Source organism: Dendrobates tinctorius, unplaced genomic scaffold (genome assembly GCF_039654945.1).
Source record: "Dendrobates tinctorius isolate UK_male_01 unplaced genomic scaffold, ASM3965494v1 ptg000134l, whole genome shotgun sequence".
In the NCBI taxonomy this organism is placed as follows: Eukaryota; Metazoa; Chordata; class Amphibia; order Anura; family Dendrobatidae; genus Dendrobates; species Dendrobates tinctorius.
The window spans coordinates 18770226-18797818 of record NW_027361802.1 but is presented as its reverse complement, the minus strand read 5'-3'; positions in this window follow the sequence as shown (position 1 = coordinate 18797818).

Below are 27593 nucleotides of genomic sequence, written 5' to 3'. Positions count from 1 at the left end.
ATAAAATTCTTACCGTAATTGCCTTAACTGTATGGTTGCTTGTTTTTTGTGGGAAAAGATGACATTTTTAGAGATGCCATTTGTATTTACATTGGTCTTTTTGATCGTGTTTTATTCTACTTTTTGTTTGGCGGTATGATGATGAAGCATTGTTTTTTGCCTCATTATGTGTTTATTATTTTAACTGTGTTGACTGAATTGGTTAAACAATGGGACAGTTTGGTAGGTTGGATTGTTCCTGTCCTTACTGTTGTTTTTAAATAAATAAATATATTTATTGTATTAAATTTTTTCATTTTTTTAGTTGTTTATTTTGTTTTTTTTAAATATTTTTACAATTTTTACAGACCCCTGGCAGACCCCCGGCAGCCGGCACAAGCCCCCGGCAGGCCCGTACAGACCCCCCCGGCAGCCAGCACAAGCCCCCGGCAGGCCCATACAGACTCCCGGCAGCCGGCACAAGCCCTCGGCAGGCCCATACAGACCCCCGGCAGCCGGCACGCCCATACAGACCCCTGGCAGGCCCGCACAGACCCCGCCCACACACACAGACACGCATAGTGTCCGCCCACGCACCGCCCACACTCTTCACCCCTCCCGAACTGTATGTGCAAGTAAAGAAAGGGGTCTTTTTCATTCCAATATTTCTGTCCCATTGACTTGAATGGGACTTCCGGTATCGGAATCGGCGATACCCGATACTTTTTTTGTATCGGGCTGATCCAATCCGATCCAATATTTCTCTATATCGGATGGTATTGCTCAACACTATTGATGATGGCAGCGACTCCTCGGGATCCTGATGCAGGTCTTGGGTCCAGAAGATGAAGCGATGAAGAAGGAAACGTCTTTTTCCTCAGCGGTGAGTGTCCAAACACTATGGAGACTTGCAGCACTGCCCAAACACAGTTTACAATGGGCAGCCCGGTTCTCTGTGTTAACTCGACACACACCTAAGTCCAGTTCACAGACCTTGTCTCTCACGGTCAGTGCTATTGGTGGGGGCGGCTGTGGCATCGGGAATCACGTGCTCAGGTCCTTCTCCTGATCTGATTGGTCCATCTCAGAGATCTGGAAGGTCCTGGCAGTGCACGGCTATAAAAGGCCCGCATGGCCGCTCGGCCATGCGCTAGTATAGACTCTTCTTGCTAGATGTGTGAATGGTGATGGATGTATGATTCTGGTGACTGACTTATTAAGATTCCCCTCCCTCTGATATTACGCATGTGGATAGGGAACCATAGAAAGAGTCAGCACCAGTCAGTGGCAAACTTTAGGCCACTGTGCACACCGCACCTCTACACTAGCCTCCGGTGGTGTCACGTCTCTCACGGCACTATCGCATAGCGGCTGTGTCTGCCGCCGTGCTGCATTCAGCAGCACTTACCGGCATCCACAGTAGTGACGCCGCACGCACGGTAGGTCTAGACGGACACCGTCCCCTGTCTTGAACCCTGTCCTGTGACCTGATACCGTGCGTGTAATTTCGCTGGGACCTGTGAGTCTAACAGGCTCAGTGTTTATGTTTATGTTACAGCGCCTCTGTGAGTTAACAGAGTCCGCTCTGCGCACATCGGGTGATGTTGAACCCGTGAGCATTAAACCGCCATATAACGCATCTGCCATTGTCTAGCAGCGGTTTTAACACCTACTGCACGGTGGACCCCGGGCGGCGAACGCACTTTCTATTATTTAATATTTAGTGCATTCCGCCATCCCTAACACTCGCCATTCCACGGGTGAGAGTTCTTGAAGTATGTGTTGACATTCTTCTATGTTTCGTACAACTTGTGTCATGATCTGACAGTTTTAAATTGCACTGGGTGAACTTTTTTTACTTTGGAAAGTTCCAAGAGGTCTTGACTGTCCCCGGTGGTGGGTAGGTGTATTGCACTTTAGGTTTTTGTGCACTTAATTAGGGATCAGGTGTGACACCCTATAAAGGTGTGCTAGGGGTGTGCAATCACTGCCTGTGATATTGTGAGATTGTGTTCACTTTGAGTTGGAGAGCCTGGAGGAAGGATGGAGCTGGTGTGGAGTCCTGCGCAGCTTAGCCAGGGGGATGAGTGCCAGCTAATGGTGTCAGCGGGAAGTGTCTGCATGGGCTGGTGGAGTGGCGACTATGGAGAGTGGCACTCACCATGTGGGACTTGGCCGCTGAGCTGGACTCAAGCATGCTCGACTTCGTGTCAGAAGCTGAACTCATCCTTGGGACTCTGGTGCTGAGCAGCTGCAACTGGTGGTGGACTCTGCTCCAAGGCTGCACTAAGGTGAAGGGTCCTGTTATGGTGATGGATCCGGGTGGAGGAGAAGACGCACGCAGGTGGTGGGCTCTGTTGCTAGGAGCGCACGCAACAGAGCAAATCTAAGTGGTGTTTCCCCTGTATTGTCTCTTTCCTCATGTGTGTTATTAGTGCAGTGGTGGGATTAGTCTCTGCACCGACCCATTCCCTAGTGAGGGTTTAGGGTCAGGGTGAGCTAGGGCGTTAAGTTACGCGTGCGGCGACAGGTTCGGAGCCTGTATAGGGAATGTAAGGTGTGCAGGGACACTGGCTCAGGGGAGCTTAGGAGGTCTCCACGTCCCCCATTCCCTATTGCAGGGCCCACCATTGTTAAAGTTTCCCAGGTTCCCCCTTTATTATTTAAATTCGCCTTACTGGAGGCGGGGTTTCCAGATTTTATGTATAACGTGTAATTCCCAAATTCGCCAGGTGGAGGCGGCGTATCCACCTGCACGTTTTATTATTTAAATGCGCCCCACTGGAGGCGGTGCATCCAGGGACACGTGTGTTATGGGTCCGCCTTGCGGAAACATCTGCGTCCTGACACACGTGACCATGACATTATCACAGGCCATACAGTTTTTTTTTTTCTGGATCCAGGGTCACGTGTGTTATGGGTCCGCCTTGCGGAAACATCTGCGTCCTGACACACGTGACCATGACCTTATCACAGGCCATACAGTTTTTTTTTTCTGGTGAGCTTTGGCCATGTGGAGACCTGTTAGTAATTGCTGCCGGGCCTCACTGAGGTTAGTGGGGAGCGGCATGGTGTGTTAGAGCCGCTGCAGCAGCAGTTATCAGGGTCTGGGGCCTCTGCTCAGCTAACCAGAAAATCAAAAAAAAAAATGGCGGCTGCGGTCTGGCTAAAGCCCCCTAGAGTCGCTGCTGGGGAGCGGGACTTGCTCATGCACGTGGGCGTACCCAGGCAGGTGGGAGGAATGGTGCCCCACGGAGCTGCTTGGTGTTCCCCGAGGTGAAGGGGTGCGTTCCAGTGATGAGCAGACTGATGTAGAGTCCGCGGGGTTTGCGCCAAATCTTCAAATACCACCGTAGAAGCCGCCCCTTCTGGCCGTGTGGAGGCGGCCAGTGAGTGTATATTTCCTCCATATGCGTTCCCTCTCCTTCTGGTGTGAGCAGCAGGTGTGCTGCGGGGGAGTAGGGACAAATCTCAACCCTCGCCATTAACCAACCCTGGGAGGTGCAGACCTCATGGTGAAGAGGGTTGGAGGGTGGTGACCCCTTGGTGACTTGCAGGGGTGTGAGTGTGGTGAAGCAGGGGGACGCCTCTGCTGTCTAGTTCAGAATGAGTTCACCAATTATGACAAACGAATGTGTGTAATAAACGTTCAGGTCCGGACCTGTGTGTGAACGAGCGTGTATGTGTGCCACCAAAAAACATCGTGGAAGTGTGTTGTGGAGCCTGATCAGCTCATAACAAACAAGCATACACATACATAATCTTGTTCCCCAGGTCAGCGCTCTGGAGATGAGTGGTGCCTCCAAAATGAACTTTATTGCCAATTCCAGCGGTGCGTTTGTCATTAACCTGAAGTGTCAGGTAATGGTGGGTGAACTCAGGGTCTGGGCGTCCCCGCTGTAGGTGTTTCCCTAATGAGGGGTGGTCTTGAGGGTCCAGAGGCCCCTCATTAAGGAGGGGGTACTGTCATGATCTGACAGTTTTAAATTGCACTGGGTGAACTTTTCTTACTTTGGAAAGTTCCAAGAGGTCTTGACTGTCCCCGGTGGTGGGTAGGTGTATTGCACTTTAGGTTTTTGTGCACTTAATTAGGGATCAGGTGTGACACCCTATAAAGGTGTGCTAGGGGTGTGCAATCACTGCCTGTGATATTGTGAGATTGTGTTCACTTTGAGTTGAAGAGCCTGGAGGAAGGATGGAGCTGGTGTGGAGTCCTGCGCAGCTTAGCCAGGGGGATGAGTGCCAGCTAATGGTGTCAGCAGGAAGTGTCTGCATGGGCTGGTGGAGTGGCGACTATGGAGAGTGGCACCCACCATGTGGGACTTGGCCGCTGAGCTGGACTCAAGCATGCTCGACTTTGTGTCAGAAGCTGAACTCATCCTTGGGACTCTGGTGCTGAGCAGCTGCAACTGGTGGTGGACTCAGCTCCAAGGCTGCACTAAGGTGAAGGGTCCTGTTATGGTGATGGATCCGGGTGGAGGAGAAGACGCACGCAGGTGGTGGGCTCTGTTGCTAGGAGCGCACGCAACAGAGCAAAGCTAAGTGGTGTTTCCCCTGTATTGTCTCTTTCCTCATGTGTGTTATTAGTGCAGTGTTGGGATTAGTCTCTGCACCGACCCATTCCCTAGTGAGGGTTTAGGGTCAGGATGAGCTAGGGCGTTAAGGTACGCGTGCGGCGACAGGTTCGGAGCCTGTATAGGGAATGTAAGGTGTGCAGGGACACTGGCTCAGGGGAGCTTAGGAGGTCTCCACGTCCCCCATTCCCTATTGCAGGGCCCACCATTGTTAAAGTTTCCCAGGTTCCCCCTTTATTATTTAAATTCACCTTACTGGAGGCGGGGTTTCCAGATTTTATGTATAACGTGTAATTCCCAAATTCGCCAGGTGGAGGCGGCGTATCCACCTGCACGCATTATTATTTAAATGCGCCCGGCTGGAGGCGGTGTATCCAGGGTCACGTGTGTCACATGGGTTCGCCTTGCGGAAACATCTGCGTCCTGACACACGTGATCATGACAACTTGTTGCCAAAGAAAACATTCCTGATCAAGTCGTTGAGGGGGTTTTCCTGCTGTTGAGCGTTCAGAATGTCGTAAACTGGGAATATCAGTTGGTTCTACTTGAGTAATAGAATCAGGCTGAATGGACATAGGTGGGGGCACGCTCAGCCCTGGAGTAACAGCCCTTGTTGGAATTTCAGGAGTCACAGGGGTCTCAGGTTTCTGTTCTTCTTCTGGTTCTGATTCTGCCCGTGATGGTTCAGGGCATTAGTCATCTTCATCAACACTAGTGAATGATAGATGATTCTCAGGAGCATCAAGCTCTTCTTTCTCTATTCACGTAAGGTCTCTAGAAATGCAGGGGCGTAACATGTTTCGGTGCACAATACGAGTTGGAGAATCATCAGTGCATTCGGGCTGAATTTCATAGACAGGCCCTTCAGAACTGACTTGCCACCGTAAACGATACAGTGTATCCTCCCACTGATGATATAACTTGTTTCGAGGATGTTTTTCTCTAACTAGTACCCAGTCTCTGACCTGTAGAGCTATCCCCTGTAGAGGCAGGAGCTGGCTGGCAATTTTTAGCCTGGGGGGCAAGCACAAAGCAGTGGCCCATGAGTAGCAGCCCATCCTTAAAGGGGTTGTCGGATCTTAAAGGGAACCTTTCAGCAGTTTCGGCCGCTATAAGATGTGGCCACTGCCTTTCAGGACTTATCTACTGCATTCCATAAAGCTGTAGATAAGCCCCCCCCCAACCTGCAAGATAAGAAAAATAAGTTTTATTATACTCACCTGGGAGGGCGGTCCGGTCCGATGGGTATTGCAGGTCCGACAACTCTCATGTTCTTGCGATGCCGTCCTCCTGCTTGCTTCTTCATCTCTTTCCGGCGCAGGCGTACTTTTCAACCCTGTTGAAGGTGGAGCAAAGTAGTGCAGTGCACAGGCACTGGGAAAGATCAGAGAGGCCCCGCGCCTGCGCACTGCAGTACTTTGCTCTGCCCTCAACAGGGCAGATCAGTACACCTGCGCAGGAGCCGCGACAGAGCTAAGAAGGAGTACGTCATCGCTAGAAGATGGGAGGCGCCGGACCCGGACCTGCGACACCCATCGGACCGGACCGCATAAGACTGGCCCCCGGGTGAGTATAATAAAACTTATTTTCCTTATCTTTCAGGTCAGATCTGGGGCTTATCTACAGCGTTATGGAATGCTGTAGATAAATCCTGAAAGGCAGTGGCCGCATGTTATAGCGGCCAAAAGAGGTGACAGGTTCCCTTTAAGCTATATGTCTACAGTCACTATGTGTGAATCCTCACATCGTGCACACTGTGCGCTGTGAGGATTCTCTGGTGCCAGCACTGTGAACAGGTGGTCTTGTGACCGCAAGCATGATAAATATATAGAAATATATAGAAATAAAGGGAACACTTAAACAACAGAATATAACTCCAAGTGTTGTGCAAATGGAATAGACAACAGATGGAAATTATTGGCAATTATCAAGACTCATAGAATCATAGAATCATAGAATCATAGAATCGTAGAGTTGGAAGGGACCTCCTGGGCCATCTGGTCCAACCCCCTGCTCAAAGCAGGATTCGCTAAATCATCCCAGTCAGATGTCTGTCCAGCCTCTGTTTGAAGACTTCCATTGAAGGAGAACTCACCACTTCTCGTGGCAGCCTGTTCCACTCATTGATCACTCTAACTGTCAAAAAGTTTTTTCTAATATCTAATCTGTGTCTCCTCCCATTCAGTTTCATCCCATTGCTTCTAGTCTTTCCTTGTGCAAATGAGAATAAAGTTGATCCTTCTACAATGTGACAGCCCTTTAGATATTTGTAGACAGCAATTAAGTCTCCTCTCAGTCTTCTCTTTTGCAAACTAAACATTCCCAAATCCTGCAACCTTTCCTCATAAGACAGGGTTTGCAGACCGGTCACCATTCTGGTCGCTCTTTTCTGAACTTGCTCCAGTTTGTTGATGTCTTTTTTAAAATGTGGTGCCCAAAACTGGACACAATATTCCAGATGAGGTCTGACCAAAGAGGAGTAGAGGGAAATAATGACTTCACGTGATCTAGACTGTATGCTTCTGTTAATACATCCTAGAACTGCATTTGCCTTTTTTGCTGCTGCATCACACTGTTGACTCATATTCAGTCTGTGATCTATTAGTATACCCAAGTCTTTTTCACATGTGCTGTCACTTAGCCCTATTCCTCCCATTCTATATATGCTTTTTTCATTTTTATTGCCCAGATGTAGTACTTTGCATTTCTCCCTGTTAAAAACCATTCTGTTAGTTACTGCCCACTTCTCCAGTTTATTTAAATCTTTTTGAATCCTCTCTCTCTCTTCTCTAGTATTAGCTATCCCTCCTAGCTTTGTGTCATCAGCAAATTTATTCAGTTTACCCTCAATTCCTTCATCTAAATCGTTGATAAAGATGTTGAACAATACAGGGCCCAGGACAGAGCCCTGTGGTACCCCACTTGAGACATTCTTCCAACTGGATGTGCAGCCATTTACGACCACTCTTTGGGTCCGATCACTAAGCCAGCTATGAATCCACCTAACAGTTGCCTTGTCCATTCCATACTTAGTCATTTTTTCAATAAGGATTGTATGAGAGACTTTGTCAAATGCTTTGCTGAAGTCAAGATATACTATATCTACAGCATTTCCTTGATCCACCCAATCAGTGATACCGTCATAGAAGGAAATTAAGTTAGTCTGACATGACTTATTAGTTACAAACCCATGCTGACTCTGTTTGATCACTTCATTCTTATCCAGGTATTGACTTACATGTTGTTTAATAATTTGTTCAAAGATCTTTCCTGGTATAGAAGTCAGACTCACCGGCCTATAGTTGCCTGGGTCCACCTTCTTCCCCTTTTTGAAGATAGGAACAACATTTGCTCTTCTCCAGTCTTCTGGCACTTCTCCTGTTCTCCAAGAATTTTCAAAGATTATGGAGAGTGGTTCAGAAATTTCTTCTGCTATCTCCTTCAGTACTCTGGGGTGTAATTCATCTGGACCTGGAGACTTGAATTCATTTAGGTTAGCTAAGTGTTTCCTCACTATCTTTCTGTTTATAGATATCCTGGATTCTTCTATTCCCTTAATAGGACAGTGAATAACAGTTGGTGTTACATTTCCTTTCTGAGAGAAAACAGATGCAAAATAGGAATTTAAAAGTTCAGCCTTCTCAACATCCTGTCTTACCATTTCATCATTTTCATCCTGTAAAAATCCTATAGCATCTTTGACTTTTCTTTTACTTTTGACATATCCCCAAAATCCTTTATTATTGCTTTTGACATCTCTTGCAAGCCTCAATTCATTTTCAGCTTTAGATAATCTGATTTGTGCCCTGCAGATTCTGCAGACAGCATTATATTCTTCTTTAGATATGCCTCCCTCTTTCCATTTTATAAACATTTTTTTCTTCCTTTTTAGCATGTGCTTAAGTTCTGTGTTCACCCATCCTGGTTTCCTTAAATGCTTCCTATTCTTCCCTCTTTTCGGAATTGTTAACAACTGTGCTTTGAGAATTTCATTTTTCAAGATTTCCCATCCTTCCTGGACATTTTTGTCTTTAAGGATATCCAGCCATTGGATCCCTCCAATTATCTTTCTGAATCCCTTAAAATCTGCCTTTCTGAAATCTAACCTTGACGTCTGAGTCTTCACAGGTCTTCCGCCTCTAGTTATCCAAAATTCTAAAATAGCATGGTCGCTACCTCCTAGGGTTCCAGCCACTTTTACCTCCTCAACCATTTCCTCCCTGTTTATAAGGATTAGATCCAAGGTAGCAGTTCCCCTTGTTTTCTCCCCTACCTTTTGGAAGATAAAGTTGTCAGCAAGAGAGGATAAGAATTTCCTTGACCTGTTAGTTTTGCCTGAGAGAGATTCCCAACAAATGTCTGGATAGTTGAAATCTCCCATGACAACTATGTCATATTTTTTGGAGAACTTGGCCAATAAAGGAGTGGTTCTGCAGGTGGGGACCACAGACCACATCTCAGTACCAATGCTTTCTGGCTGGTGTTTTGGTCACTTTTGAATGTTGGTTGTGCTTTCACACTCGTGGTAGCATGAGACGGACTCTACAACCCACACAAGTGGCTCAGGTAGTGCAGCTCATCCAGGATGGCACATCAATGCGAGCTGTGGCAAGAAGGTTTGCTGTGTCTGTCAGTGTAGTGTCCAGAGGCTGGAGGCGCTACCAGGAGACAGGCCAGTACACCAGGAGATGTGGAGGGGGCCGTAGGAGGGCAAGAACCCAGCAGCAGGACCGCTACCTCAGCCTTTGTGCAAGGAGGAACGGTAGGAGCACTACCAGAGCCATGCAAAATGACCTCCAGCAGGCCACAAATGTGCATGTGTTTGCACAAACGGTTAGAAACCGACTCCATGAGGATGGTCTGAGTGCCCAAAGTCCACAGATGGGGATTGTACTCACAATCCAACACCGTGCGGCCCTCCAAAGAAATGCCACCCTACACCATTACTGACCTACTGCCAAACTGGTCATGCTGTGAAGGATGTTGCAGGCAGCAGATCACTCTCCACAGCATCTCCAGACTCTGCAACGTCTGTCACATGTGCTCAGTGTGAATCTGCTTTCATTTGTGAAGAGCACAGGGTGCCAGTTGTGAATTTGCTAATCCTGGTGTTCTGTGGCAAATGCCAAGCGTCCTGCACGGTGTTGGGCTGTGAGCACAACCCCATCTGTGGATGCCCATCTGTGATTTCACAGAAGTTTGATTTACTTGGAGCTATATTCTGTTGTTTAAGTGTTCCCTTTAATTTTTTGAGCAGTGTGTGTGTATATATATATATATATATATATATATCCAGCCACATTCCTACTAGACTGCTTGTGTGTGTCCTTGCTCAATACAGTTGCATTAGGCCGTGCAAGTCTAGTCGGCCATGTATGCAAATCACAAACTTGCAGTCACACACCTGCCGAATAACCACAGCACTGCGAGCAATGTGAGGTTTCACAAGTGTGCAGTCACATAGAATGACACTGAGTGAATGCACCTATGCACACACAGTGTCTGAACAGTGCCACACACATATCTATGGAGAGATAGGGAGACAGATGGTCTTATCAGTGGTGTTCTGCTTCCCCGGTCACAGTTTTCAGTCCAGTGCACCAGTGCAGGATTCTGCTCTGTGGGTCGGTCAGTCGCTCTGTCTGTGGTATGATGTGATTTATGGCAGCTGTTTTAAATCTCACAGATACAGAAGGGGGGGCACCGTTTGCGATCGCACATAGCTAATAGTAGAGAATGATATGGTGGGCACTCAGACGATCAATAGATTTCTTGCTCAGTGGTAGAATAAATTTGATATGGAATGAAATACTACAGCAGATATATTGCAATGAAAAAGACGTAATTTTAAGGGTGCAGCAAAAATGTGTCTGTAAAAGATTTTTGGCCACTGTTTCGGTCCTCAGACCTTGCTCACAGCCTACAAAATACACATATATACACACACATGAAAGAACAGGATACATGGAGATTGTGAAAAAATTATAGCATAAAAAAAAATTAAATAAAAACGTAAATAATAGGTACTGCCTAGGCCAAAATTTAGAAACACATGAGGGGTATCAATCAGAATGCAAATTACCATATATACTCGTGTATAAGCCGACCCGTGTATAAGCCGACCCCCCTAATTTTGCCACAAAAAACTGGGAAAGCTTATTGACTCACGTATAAGCCTAGGGTGGAAAATGCAGTGGCTACTGGTAAATTTCAAAAATAAAAATAGATGCAAATAAAAAGTAAAATTAATTGAAACATTAGTAGGTTAAATGTTTTTGAATATCCATATTGAATCATGCTCCATACAGTTCATGATGGCCCCATAAATGCTCCATACAAAATACACCCATATAATGCTGCACAAAGGTTAATAATGGCCCCATAAGATGCTCCATAGAATAATATGTCCCATATGCTGCTCCATAAAGGTTATGGCCCCATAAGATATTCCATAGATTATGCCCCCATAAGATGCTCCATAAATTCTACCCCCATAAGATGCTGCATAGATTATACCCCCATAAGATGCTCCATAGATTATGCCCCAATATGCTGCCCCACAAGATGCCCCCATAAGATGCTCCATAGATTATGCCCCCACATGCTGCTGCTGTTGTAAATAACAACATACAGTTGTGGCCAAAAGTATAGACACCCCTGCAATTCTGTCAGATAATACTCAGTTTCTTCCTGAAAATGATTGCAAACACAAATTCTTTGGTATTATTTTCTTCATTTAATTTGTCTTAAATGAAAAAACACAAAAGAGAATGAAGCAAAAAGCAAAACATTGATCATTTCACACAAAACTCCAAAAATGGGCCAGACAAAAGTATTGGCACCCTCAGTCTAATACTTGGTTGCACAACCTTTAGCCAAAATAACTGCAACCAACCACTTCCGGTAACCATCAGTGAGTTTCTTACAATGCTCTGCTGGAATTTTAGACCATTCTTCTTTGGCAAACTGCTCCAGGTCCCTGATATTTGAAGAGTGCCTTCTCCAACCTGCCATTTTTAGATCTCTCCACAGGTGTTCTGTGGGATTCAGGTCTGGACTCATTGCTGGCCACCTTAGAAGTCTCCAGTGCTTTCTCTCAAACCATTTTCTAGTGCTTTTTGAAGTGTGGTTTGGGTCATTGTCCTGCTGGAAGACCCATGACCTCTGAGGGAGACCCAGCTTTCTCACACTGGGCCCTATATTAGGCTGCAAAATTTGTTGGTAGTCTTCAGACTTCATAATGCCATGCACATGGTCAAGCAGTCCAGTGCCAGTGGCAGCAAAGCAACCCCAAAACATCAGGGAACCTCCGCCATGTTTGACTGTAGGGACCGTGTTTTTCTCTTTGAATGCCTCTTTTTTTCTCCTGTAAACTCTATGTTGATGCCTTTGCCCAAAAAGCTCTACTTTTGTCTCATCTGACCAGAGAGCATTCTTCCAAAACGTTTTAGGCTTTTTCAGGTAAGTTTTAGCAAACTCCAGACTGGCTTTTTTTTGTGTCTAGGGGTAAGAAGTGGGGTCTTCCTGGGTCTCCTACCATACAGTCCCTTTTCATTCAGACGCCGACGGATAGTGCGGGTTGACACTGTTGTACCCTCGGATGTTAGTCGAGGTTCTTTATCCAACATCCACACAATCTTGCGTTGAAATCTCTTGTCAATTTTTCTTTTCCGTCCACATCTAGGGAGGTTAGTCACAGTGCCATGGGCTTTAAACTTCTTGATGACACTGCGCATGGTAGACACAGGAACATTCAGGTCTTTGGAGATGGACTTGTAGCCTTGAGATTGCTCATGCTTCCTCACAATTTGGTTTCTCAAGTCCTCAGACAGTTCTTTGGTCTTTTTTCTTTTCTCCATGCTCAATGTGGTACACACAAGGACACAGGACACAGGTTGAGTCAACTTTAATCCATGTCAACTGGCTGCAAGTGTGATTTAGTTATTGCCAACACCTGTTAGGTGCCACAGGTAAGTCACAGGTGCTGTTAATTACACAAATTAGAGAAGCATCACATGATTTTTCGAACAGTGCCAATACTTTTGTCCACCCTCTTTTTTATGTTTGGTGTGGAATTATATCCAATTTGGCTTTAGGACAATTCTTTTTGTGTTTTTTCATTTAAGACAAATTAAATGAAGATAATAATACCAAAGAATTTGTGTTTGCAATCATTTTCAGGAAGAAACTGAGTATTATCTGACAGAATTGCAGGGGTGTCAATATTTTTGGCCACAACTGTATAGCGACACTGTGCATCGTCACTGGGGGCCAGGTGCCGGTGTCACCGCTGGCACAGGACCCCGGTACTGGCGATATTCACCTGTCCCTGTTCCATCGCTGCATGCCACTCTGTATTCTGGGTCTCTCTGTCAGTGACTATTCAGAGGGAACGGCATGCACTAACTATGTCACTGCGCCCTCTGACCTAAACATCACAGACAGAGGACGCAGAGGACATCGTGGAGCGATGGACCGGGGACAGGTGAATATAGCTTATACTTACCCCCTCCTGGTGCGGTCTCTGCAGCCCCCCGCTTCTCCCGGTCTCAGGCTCCTTCCTTCAGTGGTCACATGGTACCGCTCATTAAAGTCATGAATATGTGCATATTCATGACTTTAATGAGCGGTACCACGTGACCGCTGAAGGAAGTAGCCTAAGACTGTGGGAGAAGCGGGAGGGCTGCAGAGACCGTGCCAGGGGGGGTCAGTATGATCTGAAACCCCTGCTCCCCTCCCCCACCGACCCCTGGTATATGCCTTGCCTATAAGCCGAGAGAGGGACTTTCAGCCCCAAAAAATGGGCTGACAATCTTGGCTTATACGCGAGTATATATGGTAATAATAGTTATATATCAGTAAATACATGGAAATAAGCCGTAGAGAAAAAGAATAAGTAAAAGGCTGTGTGTCCACGTTGCGTTTTTTAAGTGTTTCCGCAGTGGCAAGGCCACCACGGAAATGCTTAAAAAACGCAAGGTAAAACGCATTTCCATGCAATCCTATGGGATTCCGCAGTTGTGCCAATGCTGCGGATTTTTCCACTGCTGAATCGCATTGTGGAAAAATCTGCAGCATTTCCATTAATTTGGTGGAATCACGGCGATTCTGCCGCCATAGGATTGCATTGAAACTCTCACTTTACGCATGTGGCTATGCCCACCATGTGTAAAGTGAGCGCTTCATGTGCGGATGGTACCCAGGGTCTGAAGGAGAGGAGACTGTCCTCCAGGCCCTGGGTACCATGTCCCTGTAAAAAATAAAATTAAAATAAAAATAGGGATATACTTACCCTGTTGGCCCCCGGAGTCCACCTGGTCCTCAGCGGTGCATTGGGTGGCTTTGTTCCAAGGCGCGCTTCGTGCCAAAATGACCTTTGTGATGTTGCAGTTGTGTGACCGCTACTTCATCAGAGGTCATTCTTGCAATGCTGCATCACTGGGAACGGAACTTGCCAGCAGCGCCGCTGAGGATTGGGAGTGCCGCTGAGGAGATAGGGGGCCAAAAGGAGGTGAGTATATCCATATTTTTTATTTTTTTATTATTTTTAACATTCTGTCTTTTACTACTGATGCCGCATAGGCAGCATCAACATGCAATTTCCACATGTGTTTTACCTGCAGCGGGGTGTTGCGGAAATGCTGCGGAAAATTCCGCAGCATTTCTGCAACGTGGGCACATAGCCAAAAATGCAGAAAAAAAGAAGACAAGAAAAAGAAAAGGAAAAAAAAACGGGAATATGTCCTGGAGGTGGGAACAAATAAGATATGGACTAAAATGAACATGGAATGGCAGTAAAGGTGAGGAGAAGAGTAATTGATAAAGGCGCATAAGGATTAAAGTAAGTGAGTAAGTTAAGGAAAGGGACTAGGTATAGAAAGTGAGGGAAAAAAAAAAGAAAATGGGGTAATTAAAATAATAATTATATAACAGAAGGAGTAAATAAAGGTAAGGATGAAAAAAAAAAAAAGAGAACAAAAGAGCCAGCAATAAAATGGAGAGCACAGGCTAAAATATGTAATGCAGCAAACGATTATGATGGAAGATGAAGGCAAACAGGAGGGAAGGTGTAAGGAGAGATGAGGACTGCAATGCAATGAATATAACTACTCTGAAAAAAGTGTCTACATGACAGATATCTTGTAAACAAACAGGGGGAGGAGGCGTCACAAGCACTCACCAGGCAGGGAGACAGACGTCCATCCGCTGCTGCTGAAGATGCAGGAGGACGAGGTGTCAACAAGCATGGTTTGAATAAGCCGCTCCTGCAGGAGATGACGTCATGCTGTGATTCATTAGAAGTGTGACAGAAAGCATTCACTGTGCAGGACGGAAGTGGGGCAGGGGGAGGACGGAAGTGAGGCACTTAACACACACTGAGAAAAGTGAAATGCTCAGTCTGGTCCTCCAGCAGCCCTGTGCAGCTGCTTAGGCAGCGGCCCGGGGGGCATATGCCCTCCTGCCACCCGGCCCAGCCCGCCCCTGCGTAGAGGAGTTGTCTCTGGGTGTTCCAACTCTCGAAACTGGGTCTGCACCAGACGATATTGAAATCAATGACTGTGTTCTCGGACCCAGGTGGGCACTCCCGTTCCGTGGATAGTCCTCCTTCGCGTCCAGCTCCAGTTCTGTGATCTCTATTCTTGGCCTGCCAAAAAGTAGAGTATGGGGCGTGTATCCTGTGGTGCGATGTACCCGATTATTGTACACCCACACTAGTTCTGCTAGAAATTCTGGCCTTCCAATCTTCTTCTAAGGTCCTCAACATTTGAATAAGGATTTGATTGAACCGTTCACATGCTCCACTGCCCTGAGGGTGGTAAGGGGTCATACGAGATTTCTCAGTTCCATACAAATGGTGTAGCTCCTCCATGTCTCACCATAAGAAGCAGGCTCCTCGGTCTAAGTGTATTCTTTTCGGGCAGCCATATACTTGAATTAAATTTTTACAGATAGCGTAAGCTGAAGTTTCGGCTGTTTGGTCCCGAATAGGGGTCACGACAGCAAACTTAGTAAAGTGGTCCACCATGACTAAACAATGTTCATACCCTTGATGGGCTGGGTCTATTGTCAAATAGTCAATCATCAGCAATTCTAATGGGGCAGAGGTTACAATAGTTTGTGGAGGAGTTCTCTGTTCCTTAGGTTTGGACAGTTCACTGTTCCTACAGAGTCGACATACTTCTTCCATTGTTGTTTTAAGCAATAGATGGTACACCAGTCTCTGCAACCACTGAAAGGTTTTTTCTTGACCGAAGTGGGCCCCTTTTTCATGTGCCTCTGTGGCCACTTAATGTAGCAGCTTCTCAGGAATCACTACTTGCCAAGTGACAGTCAGGGCCCGCTGCACCTGGACTTTTCTATGTTGCAATCCTTCTCTCAGGTGGAGCCTCTCCCATTGCCGTAGGTTAGGGCCAGGCTGCTTATAAAGAACCCTAGATAACGCATCTGCATGGGTGTTTTCAGCCCCCCATTTGTAGGCTATTTTGTACCAGTATTTGGCCATTCTAGTGACCCAGCGTTGCTCCAGAGCCCCTAACTTTGCATTCTCCAATTGGGCCAGTGGGTTGTTGTGTGCACCAGTACCTCAGACCAGGATAGGTATTCCGCAAATTTTTCTGTCATGGCCCATACCAATGCCAACAATTCTAGTTTGTACAAGCTGTAGTTGTCTGGATTCCATTCAGAGTCATGGAGGGAACGACTAGCATAGGCAATCACCCTCTCTTTTTCACCTTGGATCTGCAACAGTACAGCTCTGAGCCCATGTAAGCTCCCATCTGTATGGAGAATGAAGGGTTGAGAAAAATCAGCATAGGCCAGGACCGGGGCTTCTGTCAGAGCCATTTTCAAGGCTTGGAACACTTTCTCCTGGTGCTCTCCCCACTGAATCTTCCGATTTTTTTTTTCTCCTGCCATACTCTTTTCAACAGTTCTAATAACGGATTCACAATGTGGTTAAAATCTTTCACGAACCATAGATAATACCCAATCAGCCCTAAGAAGGCTCGAACAATACCCAGTCAGCCCTAAGAAGGCTAGAACATCCTTTACGGTTCTCAGGGTAGGCCAGTCTTGCACTGCTGCAATGTTCTCATGGGACGGTCGTACACCTTCTGCGGAGACCACATGCCTCAGGTACTCAATCTGCATGCTGAACAGGTGACATTTAGATGGTTTCACTCACAGCTCATGTTTCTGGAGTCGGCTGAGTACTTGCTCAAGGTGCTGTAAGTACTCTTCAAACGTGGGGGCAAACACAATTATATCGTCCAGGTAGATGAGAGTGGCTTTTCCATGAGTTGCTGAAAAGTACCCGGAGTGTAAGCCAATCCGAGTGGCATTCTGTTGAACTCGTACAGACTCATAGGTAGTATAAAGGCCGTCTTCGTTTGTTTGTGTTCTCACATTGGCACTTGCCAGTACCCGCTAGCCAGGTCTAGAGGGGAGAAGTACCTTGCGTTCCCCAATGTGGACAAGGATTCTTCAATACGGGGTAGTGGGTATGAATCTCACACCATGCAGGCATTTAATTTGCGATAGTCCACACAGAACAGAGTACCATCTTATTTTCGCACTAGGATGATGGGTGCAGCCCATGGGCTTTAGTTCTCTCGGATGACACTGTTATGTAACATTTGGATGAGCATTCCTTTTACTTCCTGGTACATTTGCGGAGGAATCTGTCAATAACGCTCTCACAGGTGCAGCATTACCCTTTGGAATCTCATGTGTGATAGCAGTCGTACAGCCGAAATCTTCCTCATGTCGAGCGAACAAGTCCTGGTAACGTCCCACTAAGGCCTCCACCTGCTCAACCTGCTGCGGTGTTAACTCTGTCAACTCAGCCTCGGCTTGTTCTAAGATGTGACGCCCCTTTCTCTGTGATTGGGGTTCGAGCACAGAGGCTGTCTCTACAGCTACAGTCCATGGATCTTCCCTTTTTACCTTTAATTGGACGGCCTGTGAGGGTATCAACTCCTCTGACATGCCTACAATTTGCCTGATTTTGCTTCTGGGGGTAAGCGTCAGAGTGTCTTCCCTCAAGTTCACACACCGCATAGGTACCTTTCCATCATGCACGGTAGCTAACTTTCTGGCTAATAAGAGCCCTATGGTAGATTTTCCACAGTAGCTGGTTCTAGTTGTACTTCGACCCCCTCCAGCGGGGTGCAAGGTCGGATAGGTAAAGACAGCACACTTTGTCCCCGAGATAAGTCTATATTGGTTGTAGCCGGAATGATCACTTTTCCCAACACCTTTCCTTCACAGGAGACCTCTTGTGCCTGGGCCATCTGGATCAATTGCTGAAGCACTCTCCTTTGTGGCATATGTGGGCTCCATTATTTCAGGAACGCATTCGGAGACTCTTTAATAAGAAGGCTTCAAAACTCTTTAAGCACATTCATTCGTAGTGTGACAGTATGTCCTTGCACGGGGTCGTCTGCAGTTAACACCACTCCCTTGAGGCCCAGGTTTTTACCACAGACCTTAATCTGCATCCATGCCACCCCTGCGACCAGGATAGGCAGTTGATTGGCGGCCGTCAACTTGATCACTGGCCCCCACTCAGGACTTATGGCTTCTGGGAAGTGTCTTTTAAAGTATATCTCAGGCATCGTGGTTACTTGGGAGCCTGTGCCTACCAGGCAGCGTATGGCCTATCCATCTATTTCAGCCCATACTAATGGGCTTGCTAACACTAAATTGTTGGGACTATTGGTGCTCCTTTCAGGCTGTTCTGGCTCCGAGCTTCGTCCCCCAACCTCAGAGCCCCTTAGTTTAACGGGCGACGCTGTAGTGGCCTCCCACGTTGTGGGCAGGCCTGGACCATATGTCCTAATTCTCCACAGAGGTAACATGTTTGGGGCTCTTCCCGACGAGATCCTCTTCCATCCCATCGTGGTTCTGAGAGGGTTTTGCTTCCAGGGGTACGAAACGAGATCACCTTCCTTTTTAGTTTCGATCAGATCCTTTCTCATGGATTGGATCTCTGTTTGTAAATCTTCCACCCATCCTGGTTCAGCAGCTGAATTCACGGCCGCCTCCCCGCTCTGGACCTTTGCCGCCGGGACTGTCACCCCTTCTCCTTTTCACACGCACGAGCCTCACTTCCCACTTCTGCAAAGGTCATTTGTGGGTTCACATGTAAACGTTCTTGCAGGGCCTGCTTAAGCAACGCATTTCCCATCCCGGTCACTAATTGGTCTCGTAACACCACATCAGTTGGCCCTACTCCCAAGCTATCTTTTATGACTATGGCAGTGTGAATTTCTTGCAACGCGTTCATATACTGGGTCATCGTCTCCCCCTCTCTTTGACCCTGACTAAATAGCCGCATACGTAATTCCCCTATATCCGTGGGGTCCCCGTGAGTCTTCTCCAGTATTTGTAATACTTTGTCAAGGGTATGTCGTTCCCGGGGGGGTCACAACATTACTGAATCCCTCGCCTCCCCGTCTAAAGCCATTATGGCGTCCTCTGCCTGCAAGGCAGGAACCATAGGGTGTATTGTCATCGTTCCTTTTATACGCTCAGTCCAGCTCCATAAAATGGTGTTATTTCCATTAAATTTCATAAGCTTATTTAATCCCTTTACCCCCAAGAGTGGTTTGCACGTTCATGACCGGGCCAATTTTTACAATTCTGACCACTGTCCATTTATGAGGTAATAACTCGGAAACGCTTCCATGGATCCCACTGATTCTGACAATGTTTTCTCGTGACATATTGTACTTCATGATAGTAGTAAAATTTCATTCATATAACTTGCGTTTATTTGTGAAAAAAAAGGAAACTTGGTGAAAATTTCTCAATTTTCCAAATTTGAATTTTTATGCCCTTAAATCACAGAGATATGGCACACAAAAAACTTAATAAGTAACATTTCACATATGCTTACTTTACATCAGCAAAAATTTTTTTTCTTAGGAAGTTATAAGGGTTAAAAGTTGACCAGCGATTTCTCATTTTTGCAACACCATTTTATTTTTATGGACCACAGCACATTTGAAATCACTTTGAGGGGTCTATATGATAGAAAAATACCCAAAAGTGACACCATTCTAAATACTGCACCCCTCAAGGTGCTCAAAACCACATTCAAGAAGTTTATTAACCCTTCAGGTGCTTCACAGGAATTTTTTGAATGTTTAAAAAAAAAATACTTCAGGTCCAATTTTTTTTATTTTACCAAGGGTAACAGGAGAAATTGGACTGCAAAAGTTATTGTGCAATTTGTCCTGAGTATGCTGATACCTGATATGTGGGGGGAACCACTATTTGGGCGCATGGCAGAGCTCAGGAGGTAAGGAGCGCCGTTTGACTTTATCAATGCAAAATTGGCTGGAATTCATGTCACGTTTGGAGAGCCCCTGATGTGCCTAAACAATGGAAACCCCCACAAGTGACCCCATTTTGGAAACTAGACCACCCAAGGAACTTATCTATATATGTGGTGAGAACTTTGAACCCACAAGTGCTTCACAGAAGTTTACAACATACAGGCGTACAATTAAAAAATCATATTTTTCCACAAAAATGATCTTTTCACCCCCAATTTTTATTTTCCCAAGGGTAACAGGACCCTAAAAGTTATTGTGCAATTTGTCCTGAGTACGCTGATACCCCATATGTGGGTGTAAACAACTATTTGGGCGCATGGCAGAGCTCGGAAGGGAAGCAGCGCCATTTGACTTTTTTGGCTAGAATTGAGATCGGACACCATGTCACATTTGAAAAGCCCCTGATGTGCCAAAACAGTAGAAACCTCCCACAAATGACACCATTTTGGAAACTAGACCCCCCAAGGAACTTATCTAGATGTGTGAGAACTTTGAACCCCCAAGGGCTTCACAGAAGTTTATAACGTACAGCCGTACAATTAAAATTCATATTTTTTTCACAAAAATGATCTTTTCACCCTCAATTTTTATTTTTCCAAGGGTAACAGGACCCCAAAAGTTATTGTGCAATTTGTCCTGAGTACGATGATACCCCATATGTGGGGTAAACCACTATTTGGGCGCATGGCAGAGCTCGAAAGGGAAGCCAAAACAGTGGAAACTCCCCACAAATGACACCATTTTGGAAACTACACCCACTAAGGAACTTATCTAGTTGTGTGGTGAGCACTTTGAACCCCCAAGGGCTTCATAGAAGTTTATAATGTCCGGGCGTGAAAATAAAAAAATCATATTTTTTCCACAAACATGATCTTTTAGTCCCCAATTTTTTTATTTTCCCAAGGGTAACAGATGAAATTGGACCCCAAAAGTTGTTGTCCAATTTGCCCTGAGTACGCTGATACCCCATATGTGGGAGAAAACTACTGTATGGACACACGTCGGGACTCGGAAGGGAAGTAGTGACTTTTTGGAATGCAGACTTTGATGGAATGGTCTGCGGGTGTCATGTTGCCTTTGGAGAGCCCCTGATGTACCTAAACAGTGGAAACTCCCCACAAGTGACCCCATTTTTAAGCTAGACCCCCTATGGAACTTATCTAGATGTGTGGTGAGCATTTTGAACCCCACAGTGCTTCACAGAAGTTTATAACGCCCGGGCGTGAAAATAAAAAAAATATTTTTTCCACAAAAATTATATTTTTGCCGCCAATTTTTTATTTTCCTAAGGGTAACAGGAGAAATTGGACCCTAAAAGTTGTTTTGCAATTTGTCCTGAGTAGTCTGATACCCCATATGTGGGGGTAAAACACTGTTGGGCTCATGGCAGAGCTTGGAAGGGAAGGAGCACTATTTGACGTTTTCAAAGCAGAATTGGCCGGAATTTAGATCAGACACCATTTTGCGTTTGGAGAGTACCTGATGTTCCCAAACAGTGGAAACCCCCCAATTCTAACTCCAACCCTAACCCCAACACACCCCTAACCCTAATCTTAGCCCTATCCCTAACCCTAGCCCTAACCGTAGCCCTAACCCTATCCCTAATGGGAAAATGGAAATAGTTACATTTTTTTAATTATACTATTTTTCCCTAACTAAGGGGGTGATAAAGGGGGGTTTGATTTACTATTTATAGCGGGTTTTTATGTTTGGCAGATGTCATACGCTAAAAGACGCTTTTTATTGTAAAAATAATTTTTGCATCACCACATTTTGAGAGCTATAATTTTTCCATATTTTGACCCACCGAGTCATGTGAGGTCTTATTTTTTGCGGGACAAGTTGACGTTTTTATTGGTACCATTTTCGGGCATGTGACATTTTTTGATCGCGCATTTCAAGAATTTCTTTTGGGGGGTGCGTTTACACCGTTCCACATGTGGTAAAATTGATAAGGTGATTTTATTCTTTCGGGTCGGCACAATTACAGCGATACCTCATTTATGTCATTTTATTATGTTTTGGCGCTTTTATGCCATGAAAACAATTTTATATAAAAAATAATTATTTTTCATCGCTTTATTCTGCGAGCTATAACTTTTTTATTTTTTCGCTGATGACGCTGTGCTGCAGCTCCGTCTTTTTGATCGCGCGTTATTGCACTTTTTGTTCGGCGGTATGATGATAAAGCATTATTTTTTGCTTTGTTTTATATTTCTATTTTTTAAGGGGTTCGCTAAAGGGGTTAACAAATGGGACAGTTTTATAGGGCGGGTTGTTACAGACGTGGCGATACTAAATATGTGAACTTTTAATGTTTTTTTTTTATTTCTAAAAAATGAATTTATTAAGGAATATTTTTTTTTAAATTTATTTAGCGATTTTTTATAAATTATTTTTACACCTTTTTTTTAAACTTTATTACATTGTACCAGGGGGGACATCACTGTCACGTGTGAGATCGCTGATCTGACACATCACAGATCGCTGTGACAGATCAGCAATCTGACACAGGCACTGCAGCAGGCTTCCTCTTGCCTGCGCTCTGCAGGCAGTGAGGGAACTGGCTCCCTGCAGGCCCCCGAAGGTCCCCGCCACCATATCGGATCCGGGGACCTGCAGGGAAGGAGGCCCCCAGAGCAGCACAGCACATCGCACTGTGCTGGGGGTCTCAGGGAAGCACGGAGGGAGCCCCCTCCCTGTCAATGCTTCCCTAAACCCCCGGTACACTGCAATCATATCTGATCACAGTGAGCCGGGGGCGGTCCGTGACCACCCCTGACACATAGTGCCGGGTGTCAGCTGTGATAATCAGCTGACACCCGGCCGCAATCAGCGGCACTCCCCCTATGACATAGTATCCCGTCCATGGGCATATGGGCCCGGGTCCCATGGATGGGATAATACATCAGATGTCAGGAAGGGGTTAATATTGCCCCCAGAGAGATACTGGATCTAGGGCCCTTCTCAGAAGCTTGGTCTGCCACGTCCGTATGTGTAGACTGCATCCTGCAAACTACGCCAAGTGTGAGGAGACTGCAGGCACGCAGGATGCAGTAATGGACCATACACAGACCAAGAGTGATAGGGGTTTATTTTACAACAGAAAACTCCACGCAGGGAGAAAATGGAGGGATATTATTCTCTAATACAGCGATAGACTATTAGGGATAACTTAAGGCACAAGAATAAGTAAGGCAGACCGTACAGTTAAATACTACTTATCCCTCAGGTGTCAGTCACGGTTAAACTCCTGACCGTGACTGGAGCCACTTAGGATACATCACAGTGGAGGTCTGACACAGTCCTGAGGAAGCTGGTATAATTAGAGTTGAGCGAAACGGGTCGGTCAATTTCATAAGTCGCTGACTTTCGCTAAAGTTGTGTTTCATGAAACGAAACCTGACCATAGCGTGAGGTCGGCGACCAGAGCGCCAAAGTTGCGTTTCAAATGATGCTTCCAGCACCCTTTTTCAGCCAATGATGGAGGACGCACACTGTGGGCAACGCGATAACATGGGCAGCGGTCACCACCATCTTTGAGAAGGGCATGCAAGTGATTGGCATGCTTTGTGTGGTGTCACAGGGGCTATAAAATGGCGTGCGCGCCGATCGCTATCTTACTTCTGCCGATCTTAGCATAGGGAGAGGTTGCTGCTGATGATTCTGAATAAGGGAGCGCGTTAGGCAGGGGTTGAAGAACAAAAAAACTGCTTCTGCTGTTAGCGATTTTCACTGTACAACACAACAGTTTGTGTGCAGTGACAGGTGAGGCTATATTTTTGTGCATCAGCTCTGTTGGTTATTAGGCTGCCTTATAAGGCTCCCTGATAGCTGCATTGCTGTTTGCACACTGCTGTGCAAACTGCTTTTTTAAAAGCAAAAATACTTTTCTTCCTCTTTTCTGCACAGTTACCAAGCGTTCATTTTTCCACACTTTTGTGTGCAGCAGTCCTGCTTATTAGGCTGCCTGCTGCCATACTTGGACTGAGAGCATCATTGTCAGCCTCCTAAAATCTCTAGGGAGATTCAAATTCTCCCCAATACTATATACACCTTGTACTTTGTCATACACCAGCCAATTTCAGCCTGTTAAATTGAGGTGTAATCTATAGTGGGCCTGAGATAATAGTTCAGCCTCCTAAAATCTCTAGGGAGATTCAAATTCTCCCCAATACTATACACACCTTGAACTTTGTCATACACCAGCCAATTTCAGCCTGTTAAATTGAGGTTTAATCTATAAATTGTTCAGCCTCCTAAAATCTCTAGGGAGATTCAAATTCTCCCCAATACTATATACACCTTGTACCTTGTTTTACAGTACCATATAGCTGGTGGTATTTTGGGTACATTTTCCCAAAAATGAGGAAGTATGTGTCACATGGACACGTCCTGTGTGACATGGCTCGCAGTCCTCCGAAGCTCTGACCTGGGGAATGGGTTGTGTCTGTGTATGTTTGGTCTGAGCTGGTAGGACTCCACAACACACTTCCACTGGATGTTTTTTGGTGGCCACCCATACACGCTCGTTCACACACAGGTCCGGACCTGAACGTTTATTGCCACTCGTTCGTTTGTCACCACTTGGAGAACTCTTTCTGGGATTGACTGCAGAGGTGTCCACCTGTGTCACCACATTCACATCCCTGCACCTCACTAAGGGGTACACCACCCTCCAACCCCTTCCACCATGAGGTTTGCGCCTCCCAGGGTTGGCCAATAGCGAGGGTTGAGACTTGCCCCTACTCTCCTGCAGCACATCTGCTGCCCTCACCAGAGAGGAAGGGGTCCGCTGAAGAGAGACGGCAGAGACAGTAGTTCCTAGGCAGCAGCCCTCACATGAGTGCTCCCAGCTGACCACTTCCCTCACCCGCCAATCTTTTCCCTCTGGTACCCCGCCAGCCAAGACCTCTGCTGACATGGTACTTTGGGAGGGCAAAATGGAGGAAATGTATACTCCCTGGTCGCCTCCCTCCAAGCGACCAGGGGAATGCGGCTTCTCAGATGGCACAGATAATTTGGCGCGCAATGGGCAAGCCTTCAGGACATGACCAGTCTACCCACAGTACAAACATGCCAACACCACTCCCCGAACCGTAGGCAGTTCCGTACACAAACTAGCTCCTCCTACTTGCATGGGTTCGTCAGGAGACTTGGCATGAACTGGGCAGGCTCTCATAAAATGGCCAGGCTTCCCACAGGAAAAGCATACCCCCCCACAAAGACGAGCCGCACACACCCCCTTTTTTGTATTAACAACACCTGGCTGTCTGGGTTCCTCCATCTGCACTGGTGGGTCCTCCTCCCTAGTGAGGACATCAGGGGGCACTTTTTGTATATGTCTTTCCCTAAGGCGTCTATCCACCTGGATGGCAAGGGACATGGAGGCCTCCAGCGACCTGGGGGCGGCGTACTGCACCAGAGTATCCTGCAACTTTGGAGACAAACCCTGCACAAATTGACTCCTAAGTGCAGGGTCATTCCACTGAGTATTAGTGGCCCATCTCCTAAACTCTGAGCAGTACTCCTCAGCGACCCGGGCTCCCTGTTTACACCTACGATTTGAGATTCCGCCAGGGCGACACCATCAGGATCCCCATACACAAGCGACAAAGCCGCAAAGAACTCATCCACGGACACTAAAGATGGAGAATCGTCCGGTAGCAAGAAGACCCAGTATTGGGGATCCCCTTTAAGAAGGGACATAATGATTCCCACCCGTTGCTCTTCACTCCCTGATGAACGAGGGCGCAGCCTGAAATATAATTTACAGGCTTGTTGAAACACCAGGAATTGATCTCTCCCTCCAGAAAATCTGTCAGGGATGGATATCTTGGGTTCTGGCTGAGCCTGTCTCTGAACCAAGGCCCACCAACTGCTGCAGTTGCTGCAGCAACTCACTGCACAGCCCCCTTATCTCATCAGTAAGGGTCTGCAGCATTTGGGCAAAGGTCTGAACTGGGTCCATAGCTCAGCAGAAAAAAAAGTTGAGGTTGGTGATAAATGTCACGTGGACGAATCCTGTGTGACACGGCTCGCAGGCCGGTAACTAAAACAGCAGGATGCGGCACGTGATACTGTCCTGTGTGACACGGCTCGCAGGCCGGTAACTAAAACAACAAGACAAGGGGTAGGGAAACAGTTACAACGGTAGGCCCTGCACTAGGGAAAGGGGACGTGGAGACCTCCTGCACTCCCCTGAGTCAGTGTCCCTAACGCTCCTAACGTTCCCTATGCCGGTTCTGCAGCGGGCACCGATCATGAACCTGTCGCCCTAGCACACCCTACTCCTAACCTTTGCTAGGGAGCTGGGTGGTGCAGGCACTGGCCCCACCGCTGTACTAATACATACTAAGGAGAAAACACAAACGGGGAAACTTAGCTTTACTCTGTTGCACTTGCTCCTGGCAACAGAGTCCACCACCAGCATGCAGCTCTCCTCCTGAATCGCTGCCACCAAGTTCTGTCAGAGCTAAGGAAATCCCCTATGACTCCTTTCACACCAGGGTCTGTCAGAGCTGCTCTCCAGCTTCTTCCTCCATCAAGGATGGTTGAAATGAACACTATCACCAACACTGATTGCAACACATGTGACTCTTTTATAGCAGAGCCAGCAACCACACCTGCATTATAAACAAGTGAACTTAACTAAAGAAACTAGAGTGCAATGATGCTCACCACCACCGGGGGGGGGGAAACTTAGAAAAAACGACACACAGTGCAATAATCCTAATGGCCACCGGGGGCAAAAACACCTTAAGCACAGCTTAGGAAAAAAAAAGTTTACCTGTGCTTTATATCAGTCCTTCTCCAGCATGGATCATGACAGTATGGTGGAAGAGGCCGTGAACGTGGGAAGGGGTTGCCAGCTGGTACTGATGGTGGTGGTGCATCTGCTGGTAGTGGCAAAAGCACAATAGCACCTAAGGCAGGAGGTGTTGAGCCTGCGCCATCATCTGGCTCCACAAGGCCTTGAAGGCTCCCTTTTCTGGAAGTAGGTAAACCGCTTTTAAAGCCGGAGCTTCAGGAACAAGTTTTGGCTTACATTGCTGACACAGCCTCCAGCTCTATCGCCTCCTCTTCTGAAGTTTCAAAAAATAAAAGCACTGAGTTGTCAGTGGAGGCTCCTTTTCAGGAACAACACCTTTCCTTGTGTCCTTCACCCCTACCAAAAGTGAAGGATGTGGCAGGCCACACTACTGATCACTCCATGGAGCTCTTTTCACATACGATGCCTGGATTAGCAAGTCAAACCGTGAATTCCCCTGTCAAAGATGAATCTGACATGGAGTGCACTGATGCACAGCCACTGCTAGATTATTCTGCTGGTACATTCATTCAGAGCACTACATTGTCCTCGCAGTGTACAGAGCCAGAATCTGACACTGATGAAACTCAGGTGCTCCTTCCCGCATACTATACCACCTTACACAGTGACACAGAGGAAGGTGCACATGAAATTGAAGAGGAGGTGATGGATGACCCAGTTGTTGACCCAGATTGGCATCCATTGGGGGAAGAGGGTGCCACTGCCAATAGCTCAGAAGAGGAGGAGGATCCGCAGCAGGCATCGACATTGCAACAGCTGTTATCTGGCAGGCCTGTAGCCGTCAAAAAACGGGTTACAAAAAACAAAAGAGTTGCAGGACAGCTTGGCCAGATGGTGAAATTAGCACAGCGTGCAAGGCCTCAAAAT